A 22241-nucleotide genomic window follows, 5' to 3' on the forward strand; every position below is an offset into this window, starting at 1 on the left:
AAAAAAACATTGCCTACAAATGAAGACAACCCCTTTAAGCTATATCATAAGCCTGGGCAGCTCCTTTGACATGTAAATAGCATGCAGTGTGCCCTCATACTCCCCCTAGTGGTGACTGCAGCTTCCAGGATAAAATCACAGGTAAACAGGTATATAATGTGTATTTTAAATTTAAAATACTTCCTCTGCATTTCATATACAGTAAATAATATTGTTCTTTTCCATGGGTGTTTTTTTAAATTTTACTATAAAAATATCAGTATGGGACAAAAAATGCACTTTATAACAAAATAAAATAATAAAAAGCAAGAAAAAAACAAGCAAAAAACTTGCATGCGTTGAAATGATAGCATTATGTTTCAATGTATTAAGCTATTTAAACTGCTATTTTAAAAGATTGGTGTTTTTTTTTTTTTTGCAGGTGCAGAAAGTGATGAAGATTGATGTTTAATATTGTTAATTATCCTTTTAGTATTATAACACTCTTAGTTTGGATTAAGGTTTCTACTTGGGCTCTTCTCAATAGATGTGTTATTGCCTGCTCTGCATGTCTCCTGCTTATATCTTATTATAGCCTCTCTGCTAGCATTGCATGTCAATATATCAATCCCTTCTGCGAGTGCAATTCATTTTCAGCAAGATGTTATTGAGAATGTAAATAAATGCCACAGCTTCATTGGGCAGACAAGACGGAGCCTGTCAGATCTGAAAGTCGACAGCAAAGTTATAATTACAGCAAAGTGGTGTTAGGTGAGTTCTTTGCATGTATAGATCTAACCGGCAGCTTTGTATGGGGAAATGGTGGGCAGTAAAATGATCTGGAGATTGAGATTGGATGAGGCTGATGTTGTTACTTGTTAAAAAACTTTGCAATTAGATGAGCTGCTTTTATCAGTAGTAGAGATAGGCAAATTTATTAAAGTGTGATTGTATTCTACTCGAATTTTACAAAAATCAGAATGCAGACCTTTTTTTTATAATTTAACAATGAAGGGGTGAAATGGCACTCACCATCCTTTAAAATGTCCTTTATTTGGATATCACGTAAACAGCAGGGAAGTGTGCCGTGGAGATGCATTGGACGATGGCCGTTTTGAGCAAAAAGTGCCCGTAGAAGTGCACTTTTGGCCCGAAATGGCTGTCGTCCAGTGCGTCTCCACAACACACTTCCCTGCTGCTTATGTGATATCCAAGTAAAGGACATTTTAAAGGATGGTGAGTGCCATTTCAACAGTTCATTGCTGAATTTTTGGATATTTGCTCTCACACTTTTCACGGCGAGGCATCAGAGTCCCTCAAGTCGGTACCTAAGGGTGGTCCAGGAGCAGTGCAGCTGTGCCAATTCACTTTGCTTGCTTGTGTGGATTTTTTTTATAATTTGCTCCTTGTAAATTTAGTAAAATGGTGGTTGACTTTTGCCTGAACAATAGAGGGCCAGCAAAAGGTAAAAAAACCAAAATGCTCATCTCTCCGGCCACCACCATTTCTCACACTCCCCTGTATGGTTTTTGGTGCTTTTTGTTTTTTCCACCAGTCGTAAAAAAATCCTGACATCTTGCTAGGCTAACTAAGCCCAGGACATCCCTAATGAATGCAGAGGGTATTAGGGAGGTGAAGGCAAGAAGAGGCACCAAGGACTGTATGGGGGACAGTGATCAGTGAAGATGAGAAGTGATGGGTAGGGATGTGCGGATCAGTGGAAGTTTGGTTTCTGGTACCCGACGGAACTTTAGTCCAAAGTTCTGTTAGAGTACCAGAATTGTACCTCAATTTCAACCTGATCCCGAACCCCATTAAAATCAATGGGAACCCAAACTTTGAGGCTGGAAAATTTTTCTCTTTCTCTTTCTCTCTGTTCTTCAGACTCCTGAACTGTAAAACAGACTTCCAGATGAAGTCCGTGTCTGGAGATCAACTTCACAGTTCGGGTTGGCTCATCTTTAGTGATGGGAATAATAATTGTTTTCTTTTTCTACATCTTACATTTATTATGCACTCTCTATCTAGACCTCAGAGCATGATAAAGGACATTTAATTTGCGGAGAATAAATTAGCTGTAAAATGAATTTCCTTGAAAATTCAACAAGGTTTGGTGAATTTGAATCTCGCCAGATCCACTCCACTAGTAAATGATTGGAGGCTTAACATGAAATTTTAGAGGATCAGATAGACTTTTCTAGGACCATTAGAACTAACCTTGCAGATGGAAGTAAGGAGACTCTTATGACATGACTTATAGTGTAACCATCATTTTTAATTTTTATTTCATAAATCAAGAGTACACATAAACACGAGAAACTCTGTAATATATATCTCATCAGAGAAATCTGCTTCTTTCTCCTCCTGGATTGATCTTTCACTTTCAATTCATAGATAAAATATTCAGTGAAGACAGATTTTCCCATCACTGAGATATGAGATGACAGTTGGTGCTTCTCTATATCTATGGAGATGGGAGTAGCTAGAGGTACACACACATTCTGCTTCAAGTTCTTCTTAAACAAGGTACACCTTTCCAAAGAAGTTTATGAGCAGCAGCTGTCATCTATCTCAGCAATGGGAAAGTCTGTAGTCACTAAGACAAATTTTATCCATGAATTGAGAATGATCAGTCCGGAAGGAAAAATAAACTGATTTCAATAATCAGATATATTATAATGTTTCTTTATTTTATGTGTGCTATTAATCTATGAAAAACATAGAAAGTATTTAACAGCGGTTACTCTTTAACCTCTTCATGACCGATGATGTATCGGTATGTCATAAGTTGTGTCCCGTGATTTGATGTGGGATGCATTTTTTCAGTCACATGGCAGCTTATTTGATCAGCCGTCATGTGCCCCTAACATCCCTGGGTATTCTAAACCCATAGCTTTTAACATGTTAAATGCCGCTCTCAATCTCTGAGAGCGGCATTTAACATGTGTGCGCCATAGGCGTGTCACAAACTCTGCCCATCGATACCCTTCTCACTCGATCACTGGGGAGCTGATGGGTTTTGCATGACAACCGTGGGTCTGTAGAAGACCCCCGTGCTTGTCATTGCTGATCTGCTTTGAATGCTAGCCTGTGGCTGGCTTACAGAACAGATGAGCATTTCTGCTACACATAGCAGGGCTGCAGCCGTGATATGTGTAGCACAAGCGATCAAAAGAATGCAACTTTACGTCTCCTAAGGAGACTTGATGGAAATAAAAAGTAAAAGAAATGTTTTTAAAAATATTTTAAAAATATAAAAGTTTCAACCATACCCGTTTTGTCCCCTTCAAAATAAAAAAATAAGAAATACACATTTTTGCTATCGCCACATTCAGAGATGCCCAATCTGTCAACATATGAAAAGAATTATTCTAATCGGTAAACGGTGTAACTAGAAAAAAAAATCAAAACGCCAGAATTATGAGTTTTTGGTTGCTGCAGCATTGCAATAAAATGCAATAACAGGTGATCAAAACATTATATCTACCCTAAAATGGTATCATTAAAAACTTCAGCTCCGCATACAAAAACAAGCCCTCACCCAACCCGAGATCACAAAAAATGGAGTTTAGAAAATTTGAATATTTTTTTCACCACTTAAATAAATAAGAACCTATAGATGTTTGGTATCTACGAACTCATAAAGACCTGGAGAATCATAACAGCAGGTCAGTTTTAACATTGGGATGATTTAACGAATCCTGCTTTGAGCAGGGGGTTGGACCAGATGGCCCAGGAGGTCCCTTCCAACTCTACGATTCTATGATTCTATGATTCTATTTAGTGAACATGGTTAAAAAAAAACTCAAAAAAGCAATTATAGATTTGTGCTTATTTTGCAATTTCACAATTTAAATTTTTTTTTAATCGTTTTCCAGTACACTATGCGAGTATATGGGAAAATCAACGCTGTTGTTCGAAGGTACAATTCGTCCCCTCAAAAATATGCCCTCATATTGACAGAAAAATAAAAAAGTAATGGCTCTGGGAAGAAGGGGAGCAATAAATGAAATAGCAAAATCAGAAAATCCCAAGGTGGTAAAGGGGTCAAGATTACCTTAAAGGAAGGACCAGCTTGAACCCTGTGTTACAGATGTAGCCTCTCTTAAATTAACCCACAAGAAAGATATCATAAGGTAGAAAGCTAACTCTTAACACAACCAAAGCCATTGAATTTGTATTGTTAGGTGCCGAGTTTTTCTTTTCTGTATCGGATATCTTTCCGGGTCATGTTATCCTTATCATTTTAAGAAATGCTAAAGCTGTACTTCACTTTTCACTTAACCAAGAAAACAGTGTTCAATTTAGACATGTTTTTGGTCCTGGTTTTCCACGATTTCTTTTTTTATATAATGAGCTGTGGCCACGTTACTTTAACCCCTTACCCTTACCACCCTTCACTTTAATTCCTTGTTGTCCCTTGGAGTTTTGTACTCTTATGGAAGATTGAAGATTAACCACAAAGCACCCTCCACCATAATGCATGTTGTGGTCAACTGGTTGTCCCTGGAAGTTGTTGTACTCTTATGGCACATTGAAGTTGCAATCATACCACTCCAAGATCATGTTCCCATGTAGCATAAACACTGCATTTTTTTCCACAGAAAATCTGCTGGGTTTGACAGCTCAAGTAAAGGGGTTGTGATTTCATGAAAACTCATGCCCACTGCTTTTTTTTAAACAACCACAGTGGAATTGTGTGTTTATGGAGCCTTTTTTTTCCTTTCTAGGCGTCTATAAGATGGCTGAAAAAATACATGTAAGAAACAAGAGTTTGCAGAGAGCAGGGTTGCCAAACATCCGGAATTCCAGGGCAGTCTATAAAAAGTGGCCACTTTTTTGCCCTTTCCATAAGAAAAAAAATGGTGGTGTCCATGATTTTTTTTTAAACTGAAGAAACGTATTGTTTGGACTGCAATTATCATCATTGGTTTCCCAATGTGTCCGTAATTTTTTTTTCTGACTGATTTTTTCATAAGCTGTTCAGAAAAAGTAAAAAGTCAACTTGGCAACCTTGGTTGGGGGCCCCTTTATAACTCTATTGGCACCCCAGCAAAGCAGCTAATTGGTGCCAATAGGTTGTCATGGCAGCCAGGGGACTAATAATAATGCATCCAAGATCTGTCATTTGCAAAAGCCTATTAAGTCCTGTAATACTGACAGGCTTAATACATAGAAAGACAGGAATACTATAATATATTGTATTATAGACATCACTAGAGAATTGCATGCACACATCCTTTAGACTAAAAAGTACAATCTATGAAGTTACCATAATTAAAAAAATGTAAAAATAACCCATAATTTTTTTTTACAAAAAAAAGTATTCTGGAAACATGATTTTTACCACTCAAATAAAGGCAAGAGATTGAAATCAAACAGTCATATATTGCCCAAAATAGATTAAATAACTTGATCCCAAAGGGGTAGCCCTGTGCGATAGAACAATGCGCAAAAACTCCAGACAATTTTTGAACAAATATTTGTTTTTATATTATTAAAACATTTTTTTGAAGCATAGTAAAATCAAGAAAATGAAAAGTAAGAAATCCTCATGTAATGTATTTTGCATGTAACAGCATGTAAAACAGTAACCGCACCTATTAAACATCATATACATGAAAGAGAAACAATTGGTTATCACATACTTATATACTAAGGATTGCCAGTACAGAGGGTCGCAAGCCCTGACGCGCGTTTCACCCTGCTTTCTCAAGGGGTCCAAAATAGTACTAATGAAAACTACAACTTGTACTTCAAAAACATAGTGCCTTGTATGGCTTCATCATTTATGAGTAAAATATGGTCCTCAGAATAACATAAACACTGCAAAAACTTATGCAGATACGAAACACAAATGTTATGTTTTTTTGCAGCTTTTTGCACTTTGAAATTTCTTTTTATGGGTTAAAAATGCTGCAAAAACGCTAATAAAATGCTGAAAGAATTGACATGTGACAGGGATATGTAGCAAAAAAACAGCCACATTGTAAGCATATATGGGCATGTTGTTTGCTTCTTGTGATTTTTTATAAGTTTATTTTAAACTTTCTTCAAGTAATCTTCCAGTCACCATTATACGACACAGGTTCTCACTGGCACATGTGTTTGGTCTGGTGTATTTAATGCTGTGTTTTTTCCTGAAAGGTGTAGCACCATGCTTTTATTCATTCATTTCTGTACAACATTATGTATTTAATATTTTCATGTATAATAAACCATTATTTTTGGGCACAATATAATCCGGTATTTGGACTCTTTTTTTAATGCCCTATTTTTTTCTTTGTAGTTTCACAATACTAAAATTCAGCAAGAACACAAAAATTAACAAAAACAGGTGTGCATGACATCTCTGGAATTTCATAGCTTTTGCCGGTACTCTAAATGCAGCTTTTTTCTGCAGAAAGGAATGCAGCAAAACAATGCTACGCAAGTGCCCCAGAGTAAGTACACACAATTAGTATTTGCAGCAGAAATTTCTGCATTGAAAGCATTGCAGTTTACTGTATCAGCAAAATGAATGATATTTCAGAAATGTCATGCACATGCTGCTTATTTTTTTCCTTGCAGATATGAATCAGTTTCAAATCTGCAGCATTCAATTCTTTACCCATAAGTTTTCAAATGTGAATATTACAAATGGCACTTCAATAACAATTAAAACAACATCCTCAGGTTTAATAAAGGGCGAGTTCAGGAGAGATCATCCTGATGCGCATTTCGCCTCCAGCTTCTTCCGGGGTTTTGAGGGGAACGTGCGTCGGGGTGAGGAGACACACATGTGGACCACCAACTACAGCACTCTACCCAGGTATTTCTAACAATATATACTTTACATCACCTCTTAAGGACTCTCACATGAGGGAATGATAACACGGCAATTCCTCATATTTATTATATCACATACTGTATGTTGTATTTATCATTGATTCTGTGGAGAATTGAACTTAATAGCATTTCGCTTTGATATAAATTAGATCCCTGCTGAGCCAAACATTATTACTCAGATTGTATCATCTATATTCAAAATCCTCCATTTGTTGACCCCTTTCTGTGTAGAATGCCAATATTGAATACCATAATGCACCATATTAATTTATCAAGCCTTTAACTAAAAGAGTGATATTTAGAAATATTTTTATGCATTTTGGCAATTGTCCTTAAACAACGTGGCCACACTATCATCCCCAGTGGGACATTTTTGCTTTTTTAATGCCCTTTAACTTGTTCTATATAATTAAATAAAGTTATTTTTTCAATGGATCTCTTCTGAACTCGCCCTTTATTAAGTCTGAGGATGTTATTTTAACCATTCAATTAAGCATTCAATTCTCTTAGCATTTGTGGGTCATTTTTCACCAGTGTAAATGAATGGGGAAAAAAGTATACAAAACAAAATCGCACCAAAAATGCATAAAAAATGTGTGATTATCCTGCCAAGTGTCACGTTTTCGGTGCTGAAATTTGTGATGCAAATACTCAACTCAACGTGTGCACATAGCCCTAGTGTATGCCCACATGATACATATATGCAGGAGAATTTTCGCCCATTTTATACTGGAACGGAATCCATTTTCTAAGACAGTACCAGCTTCTTTGATGAGATGTTGCATAATCTTAACCAAATATTATAGAGAAAACCCTGCCTGTAAAATAGCTATTCTGTGTATTTCCACTGTAACTCTTTTCCTGCATGATCAACTTTTGACTTTTGTGAAAAGACAATCAAAATATATGTATGATTCCATCCTAAAATGTGAAATAGTATTAATTTACTATTTTATTGATTTGAATTAGACTTCTAGAAATCAATACTGTATATATGCTTTAACCCCTTCACACCCGAGCCTGTTTTTGCCTTCGTGACCGGGCCAATTTTTTCAATTCTGACCAGTGTCACTTTATGAGGTCATAACTCTAGAACGCTTCAATGGATCCTACTGATTCTGACAGTGTTTTCTCATGACATATTGTACTTCATGATGGTGGTAAAATTTTTTCGATATGAGCTGCACTTATTTGTTAAAAAAATCAAAATTTGGCGAAAATTTAGAAAATTTTGCAATTTTCAAACTTTTAATTTTTATGCCCTTAAATCAGAGAGTGATATCGCACAAAATAGTTAATAAATAACATTTCCCACATGTCTACTTTACATCTGCACAATTTTGGAAACATAATTTTTTTTTTTTAGGAAGTTATAAGGGTTAAAAGTTGACCAGCGATTTCTCATTTTTACAACAAAATTTGCAACACCATTTTTTTTAGGGACCACCTCACATTTGAAGTGAGTTTGGGGGGTCAATATAACAAAAAATACCCAAAAGTGACACCATTCTAAAAACTGCACCTCTCAATGTACTCAAAACCACATTCAAGAAGTTTATTAACCCTTCAGGTGCTTCACATGAATGAATGGAATATGGAAGGAAAAATAAACATTTAACTTTTTTCACAAACATTTTACTTCAAAACCATTTTTTTTTATTTTCACAAGTGTAAAAAGAGAAAATGAACCACAAAATTTTTTGTGCAATTTCTCCCGAATACGCAGATACCCCGTATGTGGGGCTAAACCACTGTTTGAGCACACGGCAGAGCTCAGAACAGAAGGAGCGCCGTTTGACTTTTTCAATGCAGAATTGGCAGGAATTGAGATCGGATGCCATGTTGCATTTGGAGAGCCCCTGATGTACCTAAACAGTGGAAACCCCCCACAAGTGACCCCATTTTGGAAACTAGACCCCTTAAAGAACTTATCTAGATGTGTTGTGAACACTTTGAACCCCCAAGTGCTTCACAGAAGTTTATAACGTAGAGCCATGAAAATAAAAAATCATTTTTTTTCCACAAAATGACCTTTTAGCCCCCAATTTTTATTTTCACAAGGGTAACAGGAGAAATTGGACCCCAAAAGTTGTCCAATTTGTCCTGAGTACGCTGATACCCCATATGTGGAAGAAATCTACTGTTTGGGCACACGGTGGGGCTCGGAAGGGAAGTAGTGACGTTCTGAAATGCAGACTTTGATGGAATGGTCTGCGGGTGTCATGTGCGTTTGCAGAGCCCCTGATGTACCTAAACAGTGGAAATCCCCCACAAGTGACCCCATTTTGGAAACTAGACCCCCCCAAGGAACTTATCTAGATGTGTGGTGAGCACTTTGAACCCCCAAGTGTTTCAGTAAAGTTTATAATGTAGAGGCGTGAAAATAAAAAAATCATTTTTTTTCCACAAAAATGATCTTTTAGCCCCCAATTTTTATTTTCACAAGGGTAGCAGGAGAAATTGGACCCTAAGAGTTGTTGTCCAATTTGTCCTGAGTACGCTGGTACCCCATATGTGGGAGAAAACTACTGTTTGGGCTCACGGTGGGGCTCGGAAGGGAAGTAGTGACGTTCTGAAATGCAGACTTTGATGGAATGGTCTGCGGGCGTCATATTGCATTTACAGAGCCCCTGATGTACCTAAACAGTGGAAACCCACAATTCTAATTCCAACCCTAACCCCAACACACCCCTAACCCTAATCTCAGCCCTAACCATAACCCTAACCACAAACCTAACACCAACACACCCATAACCTTAATCCCAGCCCTAGCCCTAGCCCTAGCCCTAGCCCTAACCCTAACCCTAACCCTAGCCCTAGCCCTAACCCTAACCCTAACCCTAGCCCTTGCCCCAACCTGTGTACCTGCTTTTTTCTTTTTTTTACTTTACTTTTTTTTATTTTTGTGACAAGATCGCTGCGCTGCGATCTGACTCATAGTAACGCCACTTCTCCTCTGATCTCACACTGACAGATGATCAGAGGAGAAGCAGCGTTACTATGTGACTAGATCGCTGCCTGGCACACTGTAACGTGACTTCTCCTCTGATCTCACAATGACAGATGATCAGAGGTGAAGCAGCGTTACTGTGTGACAAGATCGCTGCCTGGCACAGCTGTGCCAGGCAGCGATCAGCTGTGCCAGGCAGCGATCTAGTCACACAGTAACGCTGCTTCACCTCTGATCATCTGTCAGTGAGATCAGAGGGAGAAGCCGCGTTACAATGAGGGAGATCGCCGGGAAACAAGCAGCTTTCCCAGCGATCGCTCCCATTGGCTGCTGTGATGCTGACGTCATCAGGACCTGAACCAATCAGGTCTCGATGACGTCGGGGGTCCCAGCATGCATTGTGCACCGGGACCCCCACGTTGTAAGGTATGTGGGGGTCCCGGGGGGCACAAAACCGCCGACAGTAGATAAACGTCGGCGCTGCACAATGCCCAGCAAGCACCAACGTTTATCTACAGTGGGCGGTCGGGAAGCAGTTAAAAACAGCCCTATTTCTATTGGAACTCATTTTTCTTTTGCCAGAATTTCTGCAATGAATCTGCAGAGTGTGAACATACCCTTAGGGACTCGATGTAGCGCAGAACAGGGTCTGTACAGAAGGTTCTGCTTAAGGATTAAGGAAGAGTATATCCTGGCCAAGACAAATATTTTCAGAATTTGCAAGCTAACCCAAATGTTTGTTTCTTCTTTTTTTTAATAACTGAGTTCTCTCTTTTTCTAGGTGCAGCCACATCAAAGCTAAGTTATATTCTGAAATGTAGATGACATGTCTACTTAAATGAATAGAGACATACCATATCTCCATTCTGCGTAATGGAGTCTGGCATATGCTGGACAGTAGAATTTCCTGGGTATAATTTGCATTTTATATAAATATGATATAAATATGATATACATGGAAATAGATAAATATGAAAATAAACTTGAAAATTATAAATGGTAAAAACAAATACAAAATATTTACAATATTACATTTTTTTTTCCATAGCATATATATATATATATATATATATATATATATATATATATATATAGTTGGTTAAAATTCACAAGTTTTCATTTTAATATCAATTTAACAAAGGGACTAATCGTTCTCTTTATCCCTCTTCACATACTACAGCTCCACTACCCATTTTACACTTTGATGAATGTAATCATAATAATGGATGCATTTATTGTACAGTATGTAATAATCGCTGCATGACAAATGATGCTAAGGATAATTTGAGTAATGATGATAATTACATTTAAGGCATCTGTTACAGTTTACATATTTGCTATTATGCTCCATAAATCGTTTATTGAAAAACTGTGGACAGTAAATGATCCCGTTCATTGTGTTAGACGTCTAAACTTAATGTTCGGTTTCTTGAAGTGATTTATTATAACATTATTTCCTGTTTGAACTTCAATCATCTAAATAGCTTTATAGCGGATGATGAGAGATTTTATATCAATAAGAACTGTCACAATCACTAGAGCCCTAAATTGGTGAACTGTAGCAGCCTTTTTTGTGCTGGAGTCCTACGGATATGTACAGTGCCTTGATAAATTGTTCATACTCCATGATCTTTTCCACGTTATACCCACAAACTTAATTGAATTTTATTGGGATTTTATGTGACGTTCCATCACGAAGTAGCAAGTGATTGTGACATGTAAAGGAAATGATATACAGTTTTCTAAATATTTGAAAAACATAAATCTGAAAACTGTGACGGGCATTTGTATTCTGCCCCCTTAATTAATACTTTGTAGGACCACCTTTCCCTGCAATTACTGCTGCAAGTCTTTTGGGGTATGTCTCTACTAGCTTTACACATCTAGAGGCTGAAAAATTTGCCCATTCGTCTCTGTTCATGAGCTCTATCTCAGTGACATTGGATGGAGGCCTCTGTGAACAGCAGTTTTCAAGTCTTGCCACAGATTCTCAATGGGATTTAGGTCTGGACTTTGAGTCATTCACAAACACATGAATGTGCTTTGATCTAAATCAATCCATTGTAGCTCTGGCAGTATGCTTAGGGTTGTTCTGTTTGAAAATGAACCTACGCCCCAATCTCATGTCTTCTACTCATGTCTCTAACAGTTTTTCCTCCAGGATTGCCCTGTATTTAGCTTCATCCATCATTCCATCAACTGTGACCAGCTTTCCCGTCCCTGCTGAAGAAAAGCATCCCCACAGCAAGATCCCGCCACCACCAAGTTTGATGGTGTCTTCAGGGTGACGTGCAGTGTTAGTTTTCTGCCACACATGGCGCTCCGCATTTAGCCCAAAAAGTTCTATTACATTTCATTTTGCGTGTGTAACATGAAAAACTGTAGAAAGGTTCATGGGATATGAATACTTTTTCAAGGCTGTGTATAATTTATGTTTTCAGGCATGTAATATAATAAAGGTGTTGTTTTAGGAGACATTGGTTTGGCTTCTCTAAACCTTGGCCAGCTTTACGTTAAAGAGGTCTGTCACTTTCTCTTGTTAGTGCAGTCTGCCCCCAAGCTGACAGCTCTCCTGTCCATTTAATGGCTGCTGGAGGTGGAATATGTGACCAGATCAAATCACTGGCCTCCTAAAGTTTAAAAAAAACTTACATGGAAAAGCTGCATTTCCATTAGAAGAGCCTGACAAAAGGTCTTGTCAAATGTTCATATATAAACAGCTATTTTATGGACAGAAGTGCTGGTCAGCCTATGACATAAGCTGCAACTAATAAGATAAAGTGGTCAAGAACTTTAAGGCCCCGCAAATAAATAGCCATCTATATAATACAAGAATGAGAGCTGCTTTTACAAGAGAGGGTCTAAGACGGTGAAAAGGGAAATCCATGTAATAAGGAAAATAAGAAAATGCTTATTATGGAGAAGATTATATTCTAGTTGACCTTAACATAATGGCAATTTTGCTAAAAGATTATTTTTTAGTTCAGAGGACCGCAGCAACTACAAATACAGGATTTTTTCCCTTCCAGCAACAAGAGCTAACCCTTTCTGCTGTCTGTCTATAAATTTTCAAAAATCACCCCAATCCCCCAAAATTCTATCAAGATTAGTATATTAATAGGAAACATGAAGAATGAAGGGCGATGCAAAGAATAAAAAGCAGACAGATGGATAAGCAAATAAACAGTGACATATACAAGGGGTTGGACAAAATAATGGAAACACTTGGAAACATCAACAAAAGTTAGTTTAATATGGTGTAGGTCCACCTTTTTGCAGAGATTACAGCCTCAATTATTCGAGGTATGGATTCATACAAGGTGTGAATTGTTTCCAAAGGAATTGTAGCCCATTCTTCAGTTAAAACACCCTCCAGTTCTTTGAGCGACGATGGCGGCGGAAATCGACATCTAACTTGAATCTCTAAAATCGACCATAAATGCTCAATAATGTTGAGGTCTGGGGATTGTGGGGGCCAGATGAGATGCTCAACTTCATTACAATGTTCATCGTGCCATGCTTTGACGATTCTAGCTGTATGAATTGGTGCATTATCTTCCTGAAAGATGGCGTTCCCCTCCGGGAACAGTGCTTGAACCATAGGATGCACTTGGTCGCCCAAAATGCCTAAATAATCTCAGCTGTTAATTCTTCCATGAAAGGATATCATTGGCCCGGCGGATCTCCACAAAATAGCACCCCAGATCATCACAGAACCGCCAACCATATTTTACGGTTGGGAGAAGGCAGTCTGGATGGAATGCTTCTTTCGGCTGTCTCCAAACGTACACTCGGCCGGTCATCGGAAATAGGGTAAATGATGATTCGTCTGAGAATATCACATGTTTCCACTGCTCGAGGGACCAATTCTAGAGGTTTCTACACCACTCTAAACGCTTGGAAACATTTGTCATTGAGAGCAGCGGTTTTCAAATTGCAGCTCTTCAGTGGAATCCAGATTTGTGCAGCTCCCAATGAACAGTTTTCATGGAAACTGGGTTCTGTAGGTGTTCATTGAGCTCAGCAGTGATTTTCGGAGCCGTGGTCTTGCGATCCTCTCTCACAATTCGCTTTAGAGTCTGACGGTCTCTCTCAGTCAACTTTGACTTTCGGCCCGACCTGTGCTTTGCTGTGAACGTTTTTCCTTCTCTTTCAAACGCAGTCATTACTTTGGAGACATTACCTCTTGACACGCCAAGCATTCGGGCACTTTCTGTTACACTAGCACCTGCCATACGAGCACCAACAATTTGGCCTCTTTGAAAATCTGAGAGTTCTGCCATTGGTATCAGGCTCTCATCAATGTTCTTATAATTCTGCAAAGCAAACAGTTAATTTACATACACATATCACAAATAATCAACTACAAAACATTACCATATGTCACGGTTTGCATGTTTATAACATATTCGAAGATTATGATGCCAAAACGTTAGGTGTTTCCATTATTTTGTCCAACCCCTATAAGTAGCATTTAAGACCATGTTTAATATTACATTTGATGCCACAAACACAATAATTTCTTGCAGATGTTTCTTGAGATCATAAATTAGACTTGTAATTACTTGGAATTTGATTGATATGCTGTTTAGTTAATAAAGAGTATTGCTTATCATAGACATTTGTGGTGTATTTACAGGATATGAATATGACTCCTATCTCTGGGATATCGATCTAACAAAAGAACAGTTGTCCACTGATCTTTGTTGGCCTGGTAAAGCAGAAGCTGGTCACTACATCTAGATAGAGAACGTATGGAAAGTTATCTGTATTCACAAAGATTATATTAGTCATATTGAAATTAGGGTCTTAGAAAAATCATGATCTAGGAACACAACAAAAGCCTTGTGTAGTGATGGCACTATGACAAAGCCAGAGATAGTAAGTGGACAAGCTAATCGTCAGAGTAGAGAGATTAGATGACCATGTTGATAAGAAGCCTCCTACTCAGTATGAATTACTCTGGTCCTATGACATAATTGAAAGCAGTGGAGCAGGTCTAAAAGTTCCCATACACCTTAGATATCTGTTGGCTGAATAAATATCTTTCCCAACCCTTCTATACACATGAATGTTCTGCCAAGCCAATGTTTTTTCAATGGAGATTAGATGATCATCAGTCCTGTCGAAATTGCAAGGTACAGTTAACGTCAAGCTAGCATGTATGAGGACTTTTAGTATGTAAAAGAAAGCAGCACATTGATAACTCTGACATCCAAGATTTAAAAAAAAAAATATGATAACCAGTATCATGAAATATAGAAGTATAGACTGGCGCAGCAAGCATGTTTGCTGCTATTCAAAGTTTGTCTTTCTTGAAAAAGTTTTGAAGGAGCTTGCAACATAGGTTTGGATCATGTACTAAGTTTCCTCTTTCTAGATACTTTTAAAAAGAAAGGCTTCCTTAATTTTATAAAAGTGAATTTTGCAAGTGAACTGAATTCGAATGTCAAGAAAGCATTATCATCACCATTTAAGATAACTGACAATGGTAGTTTGATGTAAGACAAGCTGATCTCCAAAACAATGCTCAAAGGAGGATTTCTTCTAACGCAGTTAACCAGACTTGGCAGCAAGTAATTTGACTATCATAGAAAAATCCTGTAGGGGAAGTTTCCATCAGCAGAGATTGATATTGCCATATATGATTTCAATACATTTACCGAAGCACCTTTTAATACCATAAGGATTAGGATTAAATGATTCAAGAGATGGATCAAGAAAAATACCTTAAATATAGTTTTATTTTAAAGAATTCTTTCATGTGGAAAAAAGTCAATAAAGTAATATTTAATAAAACTCAGCCGCTGAGTAAAAGGGGTTGTCGGCTTTTTTCTGAATATTCTGAAGTGCACTTGGGTCGCACTTGCACACCCAGGGCAGCGGGGTACTCGGTACTGGGCCGGTGTCAAGGTGGGAATGAGTCACAGTAGCGGTGACCCGGTCCGTGGCCCTGGGCACCCAATATCTATGGCGGTGATGTTAATGGTGTTAAAGTTTATTAGAATAGTTCGTGACGCCACCTGTGGTGTTTGGCAAGTAAGATGTTGAGCCAACGCTGCATGCAGATCCGCTGGGACTGATTGTGTGGTGCAGCAAAGATGGTGTAGCTCCCCACAGGTGGAGCTGTAGTCCCAGGGCAGTGTAGGTGCAATGGATGAGGAGAGGCACAGAATGGTATGGAGGCTGGTACCCAGGTGTAGTAGTGCGGGAATAACTGGAGGACACCAGAGTATGCAGTTCCAAAGCTTTACTCACTGTTTGCAGTTCACTCAACTGCCTGCCTCCGTACCGTGTTCTCCAGGTCAGGGCTCCAGCCAACCTCCAGGCAGGATAGGATTCTCCCTTCCACACTCCGCCAACATGTACCTTACTGAACGACTCCTCCAATGCGCCTTTAGGTGCAAAGCATTCAGCACTTAGTTACCCTGGAATGCCTCTCTCTAGGTGTTCCTAGTCTTTACTTGTATGACAGACAGCTGTAGCCTGCTTCGGGGACTCCTCACTGCGTCCCGGCTCTCTATTCAGTTGCTGTTGTGTCCCAAGTATATGATGGGAGCAAGGCGTTAGCGGCTCACTACTCCTCCGGTGTCTGTTGCCGGACATAAAGATCCAATCAACCTCGGGGACTGGGCCCCGGCCTTTGCGCTCTCTGGACTGGAAGGGTTCTCTATCTTTCTTCAACCAGCTTCCCACCGTCCTTCTATTCTCCTTCGTTCCGATCTGTTCTATCTCTCTTATGGAAGGTTAGGTTATCAATCTTATCGGCCTCTTTCTCTGGTCTTTCTCGTGCCAGCAGCCCAGATCACTGGGACCTGCTGCAGCATGTCCTTCAGACACCCATCTTCTCTCTTCTCTCCAACTAACCACTCTCCTCCTAACTCTCACTCTTCCCACTCTTTTATATCATCTCACTCCACCCGCCTCCCAGCACATCTCGTGTTACGAAGCAGGGTTCCACGAGGGGTGCTCTGCTAACCCCCAGCCTGAAGCTGTTAGGTGGCCTGTTATGAATGAGTCACCGAAGGAGGAAAAAACAAAAATACAAGCTAAGTCCAGAAAACCGGAGAGGTTGGTAGCTATCCGATTGCAGACCCCTGATCCTATCCACAACAACTACCAGTAGCCGTGGGGGTTCCTACGATGCCCTAGACCCCTCGATCACAGCCAGAGAACTAAATAGGCCTAAAGAAAGAAAGGGGAAATCTAAACTGCCCCAGAGCAGACCCCAAAAAGATAGGTTGAGCAAACGATGGGGCCCAAGCGAACTTAAAAGGACAGGATAGAAAAGCTGCTGTCTGCAATCCGTAAAAAACCCTACCAAAAAATGTGCTAACCGTCTGATAGGAAAAACAGGCCCTGAAGTCGCTAGGACTTCAAAATGACTATATCAGCACTCAGGTAAATTCTGAAGACAGATCAAAAAGACAAACTGATCAGAGACAAAAATGGAACTCAGCACACCCCTGACCGGGGATGGCTGAACTCCAAAAACAAGGAAAACAAAACAAAACTAATAAGTTCAATAGCAGAGCAAAAACTTATCTTTGGGAAGCAGGAATCAGACTGGTCTCCAAGAATCCAGCAGAGAAATCACCAGCGACTCAGAAGGGCGTCGGCTGCCTTATATCCAGTCAGAAGTTCCTGTTACCCAGTCATCATCTACAAGATCAGGTGTTTGGTAATCAGCCTCACTACCTTCCTTCACCAGAAGAAGGAGTTCATCAGACATCGACGGTGAAGGGGAAAATGAACTCACAACAGTACCTCCCCCTTGAGGAGGGGTCACCGAACCCTCATCCACGCCACCAGGGCGATCAGGATGGGCCCGATGAAAGGCACAACTAATCTTTTGGCATGAATATCGGATGCAGGGACCCAAGAATTATACTCCTGGCCATAACCCTTCCATTTAACCAAATACTGGAGTCTCCGTCTAGCCAGGTGAGAATCCAGTATCTTCTCAACCTCATATTCCACATTACCTTCAACCAATACCGGGTCAGGAGGTGCCACCACAGGAACTACTGGCTCAACAAACCTCTTTAACAGAGACTTATGAAACACGTTATGGATCTTAAATGTAACAGGAAGAGCCAATCGAAAAGAGACTGGATTAAGAATCTCCAAAATCTTGCAAGGTCTAGGTTTAAACTTTGGAGAAGCCACCTTCATAGCGATATTCTTTGATGACAACCAAGCCATATCACCCACCTTAAACTGGGGACCAATGGTCCTATGCCGGTTGGAAAACTGCTGGGCCTTTTCCTGGGAGAGAGACAACTTATCCACCACTTGGTCCCAGATCTGGTGCATTCTCTCCACCACAGTGTCAACACCTGGGCAGGCAGAAGGCTCCACCTGCCCTGAAGAGAATCGAGGATGAAACCCAAAGTTACAAAAAAAAGGTGACATCAAAGTGGCAGAACTAGCTCTATTATTTAAAGCAAATTCGGCCAAGGGCAAAAATGAAACCCAATCATCCTGATCAGCAGAAATAAAACATCTCAAATACGACTCCAAAGTCTGGTTTGTTCTCTCCGTCTGCCCATTGGTCTGAGGGTGAAACGCAGAGGAGAAGGACAACTGAATTCCCAGCTTGGAACAGAAAGTCCTCCAAAATCTAGACACAAACTGAACTCCTCTGCCAGATACAATGTTCTCAGGAATCCCGTGCAAGCGAACCACTTGTTGCAAAAACAAGGGCACCAACTCTGAGGAAGATGGCAACTTAGGGAGTGGTACAAGATGGACCATCTTAGAGAATCTATCACAAATCACCCAAATAACAGTCATTCTCTGAGAGACAGGCATATCAGAGATAAAATCCATTGAAATATGGGTCCATGGCCTCCTGGGCACCGACAAAGGCATCAACAACCCACTAGAGCGAGAAGAAGGTTTAGACCGAGAGCAAGTCCCACAGGACTGCACAAAATTCCTGACATCACGAGACAAGGCGGGCCACCAAAAAGACCAACTCACCAAATCTCTAGTACCAAAAATACCTGGATGACCAGCCAATGCAGAGCAATGAACTTCAGACATCACTCTCTTCCTCCACTGGTCAGGAACATACAATTTTCCAATGGGACAACGCTCAGGTTCGTCCTCCTGAAACTCTTCCAGAGCACATCTCAAATCGGGCGAGATGGCAGAAAGAACTACCCCCTCACCTAAGATGGTAGCAGGCTTGGTCACAACAGGAGAATCAGCAAAGAAACTCCTAGAGAGGGCGTCTGCCTTGACATTCTTAGTGCCCGGAAGAAAAGAGACCACAAAATCAAAACGTGTGAAAAACAAGGCCCACCTAGCCTGTCTAGGATTCAAGCGTTTGGCCGACTCCAGGTAAATCAAATTCTTGTGGTCAGTAAGGATCACGACTTGATGTTTAGCTCCCTCCAAACAAATGTCTCCACTCCTCAAATGCCCATTTCATGGCCAACAGTTCCCGATTCCCCACATCATAGTTATGTTTGGATGGGGAGAACTTTCGGGAAAAGAAAGCACAGGGATTCATTTTAGATGTTACAGGATCTTTTTGGGACAAAACAGCTCCTGCACCAATCTCAGAAGCATCCACCTCTACCTGAAACGGGAATGAGACATCAGGTTGCCGCAAAACCGGAGCAGAAGTGAACCTTCACTTCAGCTCCTGAAAGGAAGAAACAGCCTCCGGAGACCAATTCAGCACATCAGCACCCTTCTTAGTCAAATCAGTCAATGTTTTGGCAATACCTTAAAAATTAGCTATAAATTTACGATAAAAATTAGCAAAACCCAAAAACTTCTGGAGGGCCTTCAAAGAAGTGGGCTGAACCCAATCATAAATGGCCTGTACCTTGGCCGGGTCCATTTCAATAGTTGACGGAGACAAAATAAATCCCAAAAATAAAATCCTCTGTACACCAAAAAGGCATTTCGATCCCTTGACATACAGGGAATTATCCCTCAAAATCCGGAACACAGTCCGAACATGTTCCACATGAGAGTCCCAATCCCTGGAAAAGATCAAAATATCATCCAGATAGATGATCAAAAATTTATCCACTAAGTCTCGGAAAATATCATTCATGAAGCACTGGAAGACAGAAGGGGCATTAGTGAGCCTAAAAGGCATCACCAGGTACTCAAAATGTCCCTCCGGATTATTAAATGCCGTCTTCCATTCATCCCCATGCTTAATGCGAATAAGATTATACACCCCCCTGAGGTAAAGCTTTGTAAACCAGCAAGCACCTTTAACTCTGGAGAATAGATCAGAAATCAGGGGTAACGGGTGCTGATATTTAACAGTAATTTTGTTGAGGGAACGATAGTCAATACAAGGCCTTAATGACCCATCTTTCTTAGCCACAAAAAAAACCCAGCACCTAAGGGTGAAGAGGATGGTCTAATATGACCCTTCTCCAACGACTCCTTAATATAGGATCGCATAGCCTCGTGCTCGGGTACAGATAAATTGAAAAGTCGACCCTTGGGAAATTTACACCCAGGGCTCAGCTCAATTGCACAGTCATAACTCCTATGAGGAGGCAAAGACGCAGACTCATTCTCACTAAATACATCATAAAAATTAGCCAAATAGTCAGGAATATCATGCGACTGGGGAGAGGTGGAGAAAACAGGAGCATCACTAAGGGCACACCGACAACCCCAACTCACCACAGACACAGATTTCCAATCCAAAACTGGATTATGGATTTGCAACCAGGGAAACCCCAGAACAATGGTATCATGCAAATTATGCAACACCAAAAATCTGCAATTCTCTTGATGGTCTGGGGCGACCCGCATTACCACCTGGGTCCAAAACTGAGGTTTATTCTTCGCCAAAGGAGTAGCATCAATACCCCTCAAAGGGATAGGCGTCCGCAGAGGTGTCATAGGAAATCCACAACGTTTAGCAAAATCCAAGTCCATCAGGTTCAGAGCTGCTCCCGAATCCACAAAAGCCTTAGCGGAAAATGTGGACAGGGAGCAGATCAGAGTAATTGCCAGAAGAAAGTTAGGTTGAACACCACCCACAGCAAATGTGTGTGCAAAACGTTTCTCTCGTTTAGGGAAGACAGAAATAATATGCGAGGCATCACCACAGAAAAAACACAGCTTATTACACCTTCTGAACTCCTGACGTGGCGCCCTAGACAAAACTCTATCACATTGCATAGGTTCAGACATTTGTTCAACAGGTGGCAACACCTCTCGTGCGGTTTTGCGTTCACGCAAATGCCGATCAACCTGAATGGCTAATGACATAGAATCGTCAAGACCAGAGGGAACAGGAAATCCCACCATAGTATATTTTACAGTTTCTGACAAACCCTTCCGAAAGAGGGCTGCCAAGGCACCATCATTCCAGGTAGTAAGGACCGCCCACTTTCGGAATTTTTGACAGTACAACTCTGCAGAATCCCGACCCTGGCTCAATGCCAACAGGGCCTTTTCAGCCTGATCAATAGCATTAGGTTCATCATACAACAACCCCAAGGCTTGAAAAAATGCGTTCACATTAGTAAGAATAGAATCATCAGGTTTCAAAGAAAACGCCCAATCCTGGGAATCGCCGCACAGCAAAGAGATGACAATTTTAACCTGCTGCGCGGAGCTCCCCGATTAGTTAGGCTTCAAGGCAAAAAATAATTTACAATTATTCTTAAAATTCAAAAATTTAGACCGATCCCCAAAAAACACATCAGGAGTAGGGATCTTTGGTTCAGCAGCATGTGAATGAGCAAGATAGGCGGAAATTCCCAGCACTTCAGCAGTGAGCTGCTCCACACGATCAGACAATTGCTTCATCTCCATTGAGAAAGAAAAAAAAATTCCCCCTACGGCCTCAGAGACATAGAGGAAAAAATATACACAAAAAAAAATATTCTGACAAACTCTTTTTTTTTTTTACAATTCTTTCCTGCTATTGAATACCCTAGGATCTGTGGTATAGCTGGTGATTCTGTTATGAATGAGTCACCGAAGGAGGAAAAAACAAAAATACAAGCTAAGTCCAGAAAATCGGAGAGGTTGGTAGCTATCGGATTGCAGACCCCTGATCCTATCCACAACAACTACCAGTAGCCGTGGGGGCTTCCTATGATGCCCTAGACCCCTCGATCACAGCCGGAGAACTAAATAGGCCTAAAGAAAGAAAGGGGAAATCTAAACTGCCCCAGAACAGACCCCAAAGCAATAGGCAGCCCCCAACATATAATGACATTGAAGCAAGAAGAAAACCGTAACACAGATAGAAAGATAGGTTGAGCAAACGATGGGGCCCAAGCTAACTAAAAAGGACAGGATAGAAAAGCTGCTGTCTGCAATCCGTAAAAAACCCTACCAAAAAATGTCCCAACCGTCTGATAGGAAAAACAGGCCCTGAAGTCGCTAGGACTTCAAAATGACTATATCAGCACTCAGGTAAATTCTGAAGACAGAGCAAAGAGACAAACTGATCAGAGACAAAAATGGAACTCAGCACACCCCC

General features: G+C 40.3%; 1 long non-coding RNA gene across 1 annotated transcript; it reads left to right on the forward strand.

The window, feature by feature from the left end:
• Nucleotides 1-444: 444 nt before the first annotated feature.
• Nucleotides 445-6221, forward strand: LOC141080806 (uncharacterized). The gene is made up of 2 exons (XR_012229111.1): nt 445-750; nt 4710-6221. It is a non-coding gene; the product is annotated as an uncharacterized lncRNA (long non-coding RNA).
• Nucleotides 6222-22241: the final 16020 nt, after the last annotated feature.

This window comes from Dendrobates tinctorius, unplaced genomic scaffold (assembly GCF_039654945.1).
Source record: "Dendrobates tinctorius isolate UK_male_01 unplaced genomic scaffold, ASM3965494v1 ptg000004l, whole genome shotgun sequence".
NCBI lineage: Eukaryota > Metazoa > Chordata > Amphibia > Anura > Dendrobatidae > Dendrobates > Dendrobates tinctorius.